Here is an 11,287-nt window from a genome sequence, read left to right as displayed (position 1 = left end):
ATAAAATATTTTATTTTCTTTTTCATGATTTTCTGAGTTTTTGTAATTTTCTGGGATGAATAAGTTTTTCTTTTATATCAGAGAAAAAATGAAATTCTAAGGTATCCCTTCTTGGGGTTTTTTTTCTATAGAGAGAAAATTCTTATTTTATATTATAGATTATGGCAGACATCGTTGGTTCACCAACTTAACACCTACTGCCAACTCCGTTCCCTCATGACCTCATTTTATATCTATGTTAAAAGAGCTAATACTCACTTTCCCAGAGTTCTTTGCATCTAGAATGAATACATGGATATCACACTGTTGGAATGTGGCCAACATCATTAGCTCCCACTACGTCTTTCCTTGAGTACAGATGTGATGCCTGGAGCTATGGTAGCCATATTGCAACAATGAGCTCCAAAAGCATAAAAATAAAAAGCAAATACTCAGACCAGGGACAGAAAAAGACAGAAAGAGTTTGAGTCTTTCTTTGGTGTCGTTTACCTGGTGCCCCTACTGGGCTTTCTACTTCCAAACGTCTTGTTATTTTGAAAAAATGTCTATATCATTTAAGAACTAGTAGATAGATTTTTTTTTGAATTTCCAGCCAAAAACATTCCTCACAGAAATAGCTGTGCACAAAAATTTGTGTACAATGATGTGTTAAGAGTATTATTATAGAAGTTAAGAAATAAGAAAACTAATATCCAACAATGAAAAATTAGTTTTTAAAATTATGAAGCCAAGTAATCAGCTTTAAAAAATAAAGTCTTAGGAGACACTAATGACTTAAATAAGTGTTTACAATATACTATTAAGTTTGAAAAAGCAGGTTATAAATTTATATAGAAAATATCTCAACTTTGTTAAAAAAATACGTGCTTATGATAGTAAAAATATCACACATCATACACTATTAATTGTCTTTGTTTCTGGATAGTTGGACCACAACAATCTTTATTTTATTAATTTATAAGTTACCATATTTTCCAAGTGCGCTTCAGTGTACATATATTATTTTTCAATTAAGTAAATTGTGTTAAATGTTATTGCTCAAATAAAAAAACACTAGAGAACTGGTGTCTAGGATGTGGACAAGTTTGCCATGTGGCCAGTATCAAGTGAATTAAATGGTAATTGGGAAGAAAATGTAAATTGTATTAAAATATTCTGCATTTTACTAGACTTGTATCCATGCCAACATTGATAAAAACAGTCAGCCAGTGGTACTTCAGAGGAATAATGGGATGTTAGATCTGCAAAAACAATAGATGCTTCCATTTGCTGTTGAATTAAAAGTGAGTTAAAATCCATTAACAGTAAAATGCGCCTTTACTCTTCTTCATGATCCTCTCTGAATGATTCAGAGAATGGGCAGGAAGCCCAAATGAATGTACTGTTTTCGTTTTTCTTTGAGCCTTGTCCACTTTGGCTGTTTGGTTTCCTAAAAGGCCATCTCAATGGCTGCCTATTTCAAGCAAGAGTCATTGGAATCAGCAGCCTGGAAATCCAATTTCAGAACCCAAAGTGTTTGTTAGAAAGAGGCAAATGGCAACTTCAGCTCAAAACAATGAAACAGGAACCATAGGGAGCAAAGAGAAGATTTTAATGTCAAAAGGTAGGCTTTTATTCTACTGTGCCACTTAAAGGTTGTGTGAACTGGGACAAATCTTGTCATCTCTCTGGGTTCTGCTTTCTTCATCCGTGGAATGGATTTGCTACTTCCTCCCCTCACAAAGGTTCTAGAATACTGCACGTCCAATGTAATGTCCAATGTAATGCACATTGTATGTCAGTAGTCATGGGAACCAGATATTCTAATAACTCCTACAAAACTGAAACACTCTGAGATTTTATTAAAGCCCCAATTAAACAAGGGTCACTAAAGGAGAGATGCAAGACTGATACCCCTGTAGCACAGCATTCTGCGAATCAAGTCAGTGGAAATGCCTTAGGTTTTACAAGATGAAGTGTTGTTGTGGTTCATGTCGACCATAACAGTCCAGAGGGATTGGATTCCCTCAAAATAACTTCGTAGCCTGAAAAGGGATCTATGTCCTAAGTGGTTTTCCACTTAATGGGGTATCGAGAGCTAACCCACTCAAAATTATAACCTATACCCCCTTCATTTCCAAAAGCATTTCAGTTGCATTCCATTCAAATCTGTTTCTATGCAGATTTATGTACATACAAAGTGCTACTGGAAATGCCAACAGCAATTGGCTAATGTGGTGGTTAGCTAGCACAATCCAGTAGTGTTTTCTCTGTTTGGATAGATTATGGATAGTATTTTTATAATAAGAAAATAAGTCTTTTTTTAATAGAAGACTTAATTGTTTTTATTAGTTTCAGAGGTAGAGTTTAGTGATTCATCAGTTGCATATAACACCCAGGGCTCATTGTATCATGTGCCCTCCTTCATGCCCATCACCCAAATGTCCCATCCCCCCACTCACTTCCCCTTCAGGCACCCTCAGTTTGTTTCCTACAGTTAAGAGTCTTTTATGGTTCATCTTCCTCTCTGATTTCATCTGATTTTATTCGGAAAAGAAAAAGTCTTTTAAGAAGCTATGCCCTGGATGGAAAGAGAAAATGGGGCTTCTCTGGTTATTAATTGTTTTTCATTTGTTCTGTTTTGCATCAACTGTAATTATTCTTGAGAGTCTAAAAGTTTCTGTTTTGCACAGGGTAGTAGAACCATTTCCAAGGTGTTCTGAGCATAAAGAATGGCAGGCTCTGAGGTCTCTCCCTCCACTTCTCTTAGAGTGTTTTGCTTATATTTTAGGTACTTTTCCTCTCTTCTTGAAGAAAAATGTCTGGTAGAACAGGTTGGCCATCTTTACAAATGTGCCTTGGACCAGCCGTGGGTGTCTGAAATGGATCATACTCAATAACGTAACAGTGGTGACATTATTGTTAGTTGTAATATTAATATTAATAAAAATGTCAACTATAGTCCTCTATTGTGAGGGCTGAATAGGTGCCTGTCTGATTACATGTGTTATCTAACTTCACCCACACATATGGAGGGTTACAATGAAATAAACTGAGACATGTATATGGGTTCAGTTATTTGCATAGCGAGTTTGACAATGAATATATTGCTGGCACAGGATTCAGGCAAGATGTCTGTTTACAGAGCCCCTAGTCAAGGGACAATGCAGATAATGCTGCTTCCCAAGCCCATGACTTTGTTCTACCCAGAGTAACTAGATGCACGTTAGGAAGAGAAGGTGCATATATCCAGTTATGAATTCAGTCTTCCTTGTCATCATCAGAAAAAATTATTAGGCAATGGTCTATCTGTGGACAAAATGCTCATGGAGTGAATCAGGGGGTGATGAACCCCATCCAGTGGGACTTCGTAATGTTTTATTACCAGAGCTCTGCAGAACCAACCATTTTTTTTAATTGTTCCAAAGTCTTATTGGTGAAGGTTAACCTCAAATACTATTGCTTGCAACATTCCATAATTTTAAATAATAAAAAAGTGATAATCCAAGCAGCAGAGACAAAATGAAGTAGTAGGCTTTAAAACAAACAAAACAAAACAAAGCAGAACAAAAACAAAAACAAACAAATTCATAACTGTCAACCAAATGCCAGAAGTTTCATGATTCAAGCCTCCAGATTAATAAATCCTTGTTTCCCCTCAAATCCAGGGAAAAACACAGGAAAATCACAGCTGTCTAAATATATCTGACCACTTCTCATCACTACACCAGCAGTCATCACCCTTATCTCTCACTGGAACGGCTAATATTCCCCTACCTAGTCCCATGGCTTCTACCTTTAGCCTCCACAGGAAGAGGCTTAATGGGCCTTTGAGGTTTTTTTGCTTACCCAGTATCTATTACACTTCCTTTTGGAAATCATACTCTCATTTCTTCTTGAGGAATTATCTCTGGAATTGCCATAGTCTGATTTTCCAATTAATCAAGCAACCTAGGTAGCATACATGGCCCAAGAGATGAGGTCCTTCCATCAGGTGCTCCACTTTCTGGGACTTGAAAATGAATTAGTATGGTGAAAAGACTGGAAATAGCTGGAGTTCCCATTCATTGCAGAGATGGGAACTGGAGCCTCTGGATCTTCCTAAGTCCCCTTCCAAACCAACTCTTTGGTCTCTCTTCACTCCTATGGGTCCACTTTCCTGAATTAGCCTTTCAGTAAAATTTTCTTAGGGCCCCAAAATCCTGGAGCCTATTTGTGACTTTCATCCAAAATCGCCCAGCCACCACATAAGCCGACTTTTAGAAAACACAGGAGTCATCTACTCAGTATTTCAGGTATTCCAGCTTTTGTTTTATTGAAGAAATGCTTCTATAATATTCTTATATGTCAAAGCTCTACTCTAGGTACTTTATACATAATAAATGTGCTGAATGTCCCCAGTGCCAGAGGAAAAAACTGCTTTGTGGAACTGCTTTTCTCATTCTTGGGTGGAAGCTCATGTTGCAGGAAAAGCATTTCTTATATTTGGCTAAAATGTTTCCTCATTCTTCCTAACCTCTTGACCTTTGTCCTGCTGCCCTTCATACAGAATAATGCTGGATATTATCTCCTTTAATTCCTTGTTTTTATGTAACCAGTTGTTGATTTAGACATATAGATGAACTACACACAGACTCTAGTATAAGTCCTGCAACTCTAACTTGAGTGTCATCTGAGTTAAAGGACTATCCCTCATCTGCTACCTTTGTCTAGCATGCGGCGATCAAGAATATTGCATTAGGGAATTCATAAAATCCTAATAAAAAAAACTCTGAGAAGTTCCATTTTCTTTAAATTTTATCACTGTCAATGAAAAAGAGAGTCTCAAGGCTTTATATCTTCAAGTCCTTTCCCTATAATGTCATCAGTTGCCCACATCCATGCATTATCTTCATTCATGCATTTATTCATTCAATAAATATTTATTGGGTGTATATGCCAGGTGCAAGACAGAGTGCTAGGTGCTTTGGGGTGTAAAGCAATAAATCAGATGTGGGGATCTAGCATCCAGATTAAAAAATAAAAAAATCAAACATCCATTTACTTAGTGTACATGGAACCAGTACTCAGATGATTGATTTCTGTTTTTTTTTTTTAACTTGTTGTTTGTTTGTTTTTCTTTTCCTCCATCTAACTCCTAGATGCTCTGTAGACACAGCTGATAAAGGTGTAATTCTTGGAAACATCTTCTCTAGGGCAATGCCCAAGGAGAATGGATGACATGCTAGCTATTTAAAAACACAAGAGGTAGCTCTTTCTTACTCCTGAGGGATCTCCCATGATTGTGGGAGAATTAGTGATTGTTCTCCAGAAATGGTTTTAATTTTTATTTGTCCCTGCTCTAAAATGAGTTTTGAGAATACAGGTGCAGCACTTTTATAGGAACCTCCAAGCAGAGCAAGAACGATTGAAGCATAGCAAGATGGGGAGGAGAAGACAGAAGAAGCTGGAGGAAGTAAGAGAAGGAATTTTAATCATTTATAATAGTATTGCCAGAAATATCCTGTGGTCTCTGCCTATTTCCTGCTCACATACCACCAAGGGATGATGATAGCAGATTCTTTAAAACCCACTGGTGGGAGGATTCCTGGGTGGCTCAGCAGTTTAGCACCTGCCTTCAGCCCAGGGCGTGATCCTGGAGTCCTGGGATCGAGTCCCGCATCGGGCTCCCTGCATGGAGCCTGCTTCTTCCTATGCCTGTGTCTCTGCCTCTCTCTGTGTGTGTGTCTTGCATGAATAAATAAATAAAATCTTTTTTAAAAAACACACTGGTGGTAAGAATGATATAAAAATATTGATCATAAAAGATGTTATGGAAGTGTCTCACCTCTCTTTAGATTTTAGAGGACAGCTTATACAACATCTAGTGGCACACAATTTGGCAGGCCAATGCACATGAGAGCATGCCCCACTTCCTACCTTCCAGTCTGTTCTAAAGAAAGAAGTTAAATCAGCTGTGGTCCAGAATTGATGTGTTGGGTGAAGACTCATCATTGCATTCTTTTTTTTTAATAATAAATTTATTTTTTATTGGTGTTCAATTTGTCAACATACAGAATAACACCCGTTGCTCATCCCGTCAAGTGCCCCCCTCAGTGCCCGTCACCCATTCACCCCCACCCCCACCCTCCTCCCCTTCTACCACCCCTAGTTCGTTTCCCAGAGTTAGGAGTCTTCATGTTCTGTCTCCCTTTCTGATATTTCCTACCCATTTCTTCTCCCTTCCCTTATATTCTCTTTCACTATTATTTATATTCTCCAAATGAATGAGAACATATAATGTTTGTCCTTCTCCAATTGACTCATTTCACTCAGCATAATACCCTCCAGTTCCATCCACATCGAAGCAAATGGTGGGTATTTGTCGTTTCTAATGGCTGAGGAATATTCCATTGTATACATAGACCACAGCTTCTTTATCCATTCATCTTTCAATGGACACCGAGGCTCCTTCCACAGCTTGGCTATTGTGGACATTGCTGCTAGAAACATCGGGGTGCAGGTGTCCCAGCATTTCACCGCATCTGTATCTTTGAAGTAAATCCCCAGCAGTGCAATGGCTGGGTCGTAGGGCAGGTCTATTTTTAACTCTTTGAGGAACCTCCACACAGTTTTCCAGAGTGGCTGCACCAGTTCACATTCCCACCAACAGTGTAAGAGGGTTCCCCTCTCTCCTCATCCTCTCCAACATTTGTGGTTTCCTGCCTTGTTAATTTTCCCCATTCTCACTGGTGTGAGGTGGTATCTCATTGTGGTTTTGATTTGTATTTCCCTGATGGCAAGTGATGCGGAGCATTTTCTCATGTGCATGTTGGCCATGTCTATGTCTTCCTCTGTGAGATTTCTGTTCATTGCATTCTAAGCAACATTTCCTTTCCTCCGCAGAGTTGTAAGTCAGTTACATTCGCTCTTTTCCTTAACAAAGGGTTGTATCCCCCAGACCTTTCTGCACCCACCCTTTCTCCATGCCCAAGTTTCAGTTAAACAACACCGATCCCCAAAGGGTAGAGGTGTGGTAGGATGGAAGAGGCAGTGCAGAAAACATTGTATCCACTGAAAGAAAATCCAAATATTCATGAAATGTAGGTGAATTAGTTTTTACGTATGAAGAACAATTATTCTTTTCAAGTATTTGATGACATTAGCCCATGCTTGGTCCAAAGACCAGGACTGGACAATAAAGGAGAAGAGAAGTGTCAAGTGCAGTGGAGGATTTTATTTGTTCAGCCTCTAGCCTCTCTCTCTCCCTCTTGGGCTTATGTCAGGCCAGGGAAGAAGAGACTGCAACAGGCAAGAATAAGTGTCTCCATTGGACAGTAAAGACCCAAAGGCAGGACTTCTTTGTACCATGTGCATGTGGTCACCAGAAATACATTTGAGAGGAATCCTTCCAGTGCTTCTTGAGTTTGTAAGTGAGGTACTTAAGAGTCAGCAATTGACCTCTGAATTCAGCCAGCCAATCTGGGTCTGAATTAATGCTTCTGGTTCTCACCTTGTGGCTGTGTCAGCTAGAGCATGTTACTAACTGCTGCACTTTGTTTTCCTCATCTCAGAAATGGGATCATGGTCACGAGTCATACATGATTGTGAAAATTACATGTATGAGAATTACATGTGCACAATAGAAGAGTTTTTTCCTTCTTTATCCATTTCTCATCTTTAAATCTGTGATGACAGTTATGATTTCACCTCATCTTATCTTTTTTTAAAGGAATTAGTATTCTGCAGCCTTTGGCTTAGAGCCAAAATGTGGACTGATATAAGGGAAATTAGGTGATTTATATTACACTTGGTGCCGGCATTATGAATGGGTAATATCCCAAAGGTTCATTTGTATGTAAGTCATTTACCATGTTCCAAGCACTGAGCAGATGCTAATTGCTGGGTGCCTTCCAGTTTAAAATGGCATCTGGCATTTGAGCAGTTCCTAATTCAGCTTCGTCCATTCTCTTGCTGCCCATGATGACAGTGAATAAGGGAAAAGTGCATCCTTCCTGAAATTAAGACTTAAATTTTGAAAAGATTCATAATACTTTTAAATTCAATGGAACACATTGCAATAAAAATTCAAAAAAAAGTCTACCCAGTCTTCAGCAAATAGTTTTATTCATGTTCAAAGTGTGCTTCAAAGAAGATTAGAAGGAAATTCTCCCATCTTAGATTATTCTCCTGATGAAGACATTCAGGTATCCATAAAATTAAAACAAGACAAGCATACTTCTAATGCATGAGCACTGATTCCATGCACACACCCTTGTCCCCCAGTGGGTAATCAGTTATCTTTATCTCCTCATCCATCGATGTCTTTTATCCCCAAAGAACAAAGCAAAGCAGAAAGTGTCAGGACTTTTGGATTCTAGAAGTATGACTGTCAACAGTGAGTAATGAAAGCAAATACAAAAGATATGTAGAAACAGTGCATTTTGGAGATTAGAATATATCCTGTGTGCAGTGCAGATGGAAAGGTTCCCAGTTTGATAAAATAAAGGCATGTTACCTAGATATCTTTTCAGAAACCAGAAAAAAATGGCTTAGAAGTCCTGCCCATCATCACTCCAGTTATAGATTGGAAATGGAAATCCAACATTAGACAAACAGGTAGTCAAGTTAGAGAAATCCACACATTACTGGTAAACTCCTGGTCTGCAGATACCTTGCTTTATTCAAGGCTGGGTAAATAGTATTAAGAAAATATTGGGCATATAAAATTGTAAAAAGGAGAGAAAAATACAAGAACATGTTTCTGAAAATGAAATCTTGACCCAATGGAAAATTTTTAGATTGAATATTCCATCAAATAAACCAAGAAAAAGAAAAATATTTATTCAATAGGAGCAGACATTCACAAAAGAGAGGTAGTCTAAAATAAAAGAAGAATAGACTAGAATGAAAACAAGGTTGGGTGAGCTAAAAAAAAAAAAGGCAAAAATACCAAAAATTCTGGTAGCAGAATTCCAGACCCATAATGAAGGTGAATGGAGGCGGAAAAGACAAGAGTGTGGAGAATCAAATCAGGATGGTAGAGAAGAACATGAGAAAACAAAGATGGGAAAATAAAGAGGACGAGAGAAATTACACAAGTTTAGGAAAGAGAATGGCCTGCCCATATTCACAGAATTGTTGTGTCTGCAAAGGAAATTGATAAATGCAATGAAAGTATTTAGGAAATCTCTGAGTATGTAGGAGATCTCTGAGCCAACAACAAAGCATGTAGGTGGATAGAGGTCATGTATGCTCCACAAAATCAGAGTCATATGTGCGTATATGTAGACACATCCTGGCAGACATATGAATTTCCAGTTTGGAGACAAACATCCTACAAACATCTAGAGAGAAAATAAGTTTTCCTCACACAGGAACAAAAAGTAGACAACTAGCGCTTTTTATAATACAACACTTCTGTTACAGCAGGACACTCATCTATAAAATAGAAGCCAAATGCTTCGAAGGAAACTCAACCATGATTAAAAGCTCAGGTTCTGAGGACTTAGTGAAATTAAATGCTATGCAAAATGAAACTCATGAGTCAAACGCATATCTCACCCTAAAGGAAAAGATATCTATTTCTCCCATTTCAATATTATGACACATGCAAATAATTTTAAAACCGACTCTATGGTCTCTGATGCTGTTAAGCTGTACCATATGTGACTTTAATTAAAATTTCCTTTTCTTCCTCCCTTATCTGTGTTTCAAAGATGTCTTAGTTACGTTTTTTTATTGAGCCCATATAATCTTGACCATCTCTATGCACAAACAGAAAGCAAATGCCTTCCTTAAGAGTTCCCTAGTGACTCCTTCACCAAGGGGTTTCAATAAATTCAGAGGCCATGAATGTCTCCAATAAGTTTATTAAATCTTCCTTTATGTTCATGGTCTTTATGGCAAACATATTGAATCCTGTCTACTCCTTGATCTCCACAGCTCCCAATATTCCCCAAATTGGATGAATATAGGCTATCGCGTCTCAATTTATTTTTTGTTTTCTCCATCTTCTAGTTTATCAGTGGACAACTCTAACTCCCATGAAGTACATAATTGCTCAAAGAATAGACTGCATTGTACCAGGGCTAATGAGAGAGACCATAGTGTCTTTAGAGTCCTGGTTTCCAGTATCTTTTCACCCAACTACAGACACTCTGTTTTCTTTGGGGGAGAATGCAGTGTGTGAATTAGTTCCCTTGCACTAAGTCCTGAGCTGAAGATGGCCTTCCCTTGGATTAAGGCAGTGCAGTAGCAGGAAAAAAAAAATAATTGGTTGCACAGCATATGTCCTTAATAGTTTGATAAAGGACCACAAGGGGCATAGTGAAGGAGATGAGTATGGAAAGGATTCCTTTTTATTAAGCTTAGCAGGGGAGGAGGTTTAAGATATTCATTTCCATAGATAAACAAACAAGCCAAAGGAAAGGAACATCTGCCAGGAAGGGTTCCTCCAACATGTAGCAGATGTGTTTCAACAACAAAGCATATCCAAGAAGCATTTTAGCATTTAATTATTTAGCTATTTCACTGAGCTGAGGAACAAGGAGGTGGGATGGATTGAGGAAGCATATTGTAAATTTACTGAGCCTGGAAATTCAATTCTGAATGCCATTTAAGCCTCCACATGCTGAGGTTTCTCTCAGAACATATGCTAACTGCTTTTTGATACACAGACCCCAAATGCATGCATCCCATCCCACATGTGTGGTGGCTATCACTGCAAAGCATCTTCCCCTCTCCATCCTCCCCATGACTCCTTTTTCTCTCCCTTGCATTTCTGTAACAACTTTCCATCTCTCATTGCTTCCCGTTTTCCCTTCTCGAAACTCTTGCCCATAGAACAGTCTTTCTAAAATGCAAATCTGATCATTGGATCTGTAAAAGAGAAAGAGAGGGACGTGGCATGAGAGCTTAGGGAAGGATTAGTCTGAAGCAAGAGAAAATTGATTAGGGACAGAAGGAAGGAGGAAAATAAAGCAGAAGCTGTCTATCAATTAGCCAAAGGATTCAGAGAGGAGAGAAGAGTTTGGAATCCTGTGTGATCCGCCTTCTCTGAGGGGTACAGGTGCCAGAGGGGTACACCAGTAAAGAAGGCTATGCAAAGTCTGTGTGCAGTTTCTTGAACTACTGGTCAAGAGGAGAGCAAAGCCGTCTTGTTACTGTGGCCCAACAGAAGCCGGACACACTGACCAGGGGCTTCTTTGGGATGTGGTGTGCTTCCATTGCTTACAGTGTAGAAATCCAGGGATTTTAGTGTGGTGTCCTGGAACTTCCGGTTTTGTCTCTCTAGACTTTTCTTCCAAGCTCCTAGCAAATGGCTGCC

General features: G+C 38.7%; 1 long non-coding RNA gene across 1 annotated transcript; it reads left to right on the top strand.

Moving 5' to 3' along the window:
• The first annotated feature begins 1,793 nt into the window (after nt 1–1,793).
• Nucleotides 1,794–2,966, top strand: LOC144282874 (uncharacterized). The gene is made up of 2 exons (XR_013351283.1): nt 1,794–1,921; nt 2,771–2,966. It is a non-coding gene; the product is annotated as an uncharacterized LOC144282874 (long non-coding RNA).
• Nucleotides 2,967–11,287: the final 8,321 nt, after the last annotated feature.

This window comes from Canis aureus, chromosome 14 (assembly GCF_053574225.1).
Source record: "Canis aureus isolate CA01 chromosome 14, VMU_Caureus_v.1.0, whole genome shotgun sequence".
In the NCBI taxonomy this organism is placed as follows: domain Eukaryota; kingdom Metazoa; phylum Chordata; class Mammalia; order Carnivora; family Canidae; genus Canis; species Canis aureus.
Note: the sequence above shows the minus strand (reverse complement) of the source record. Positions and strands in the feature narration are given on the sequence as shown.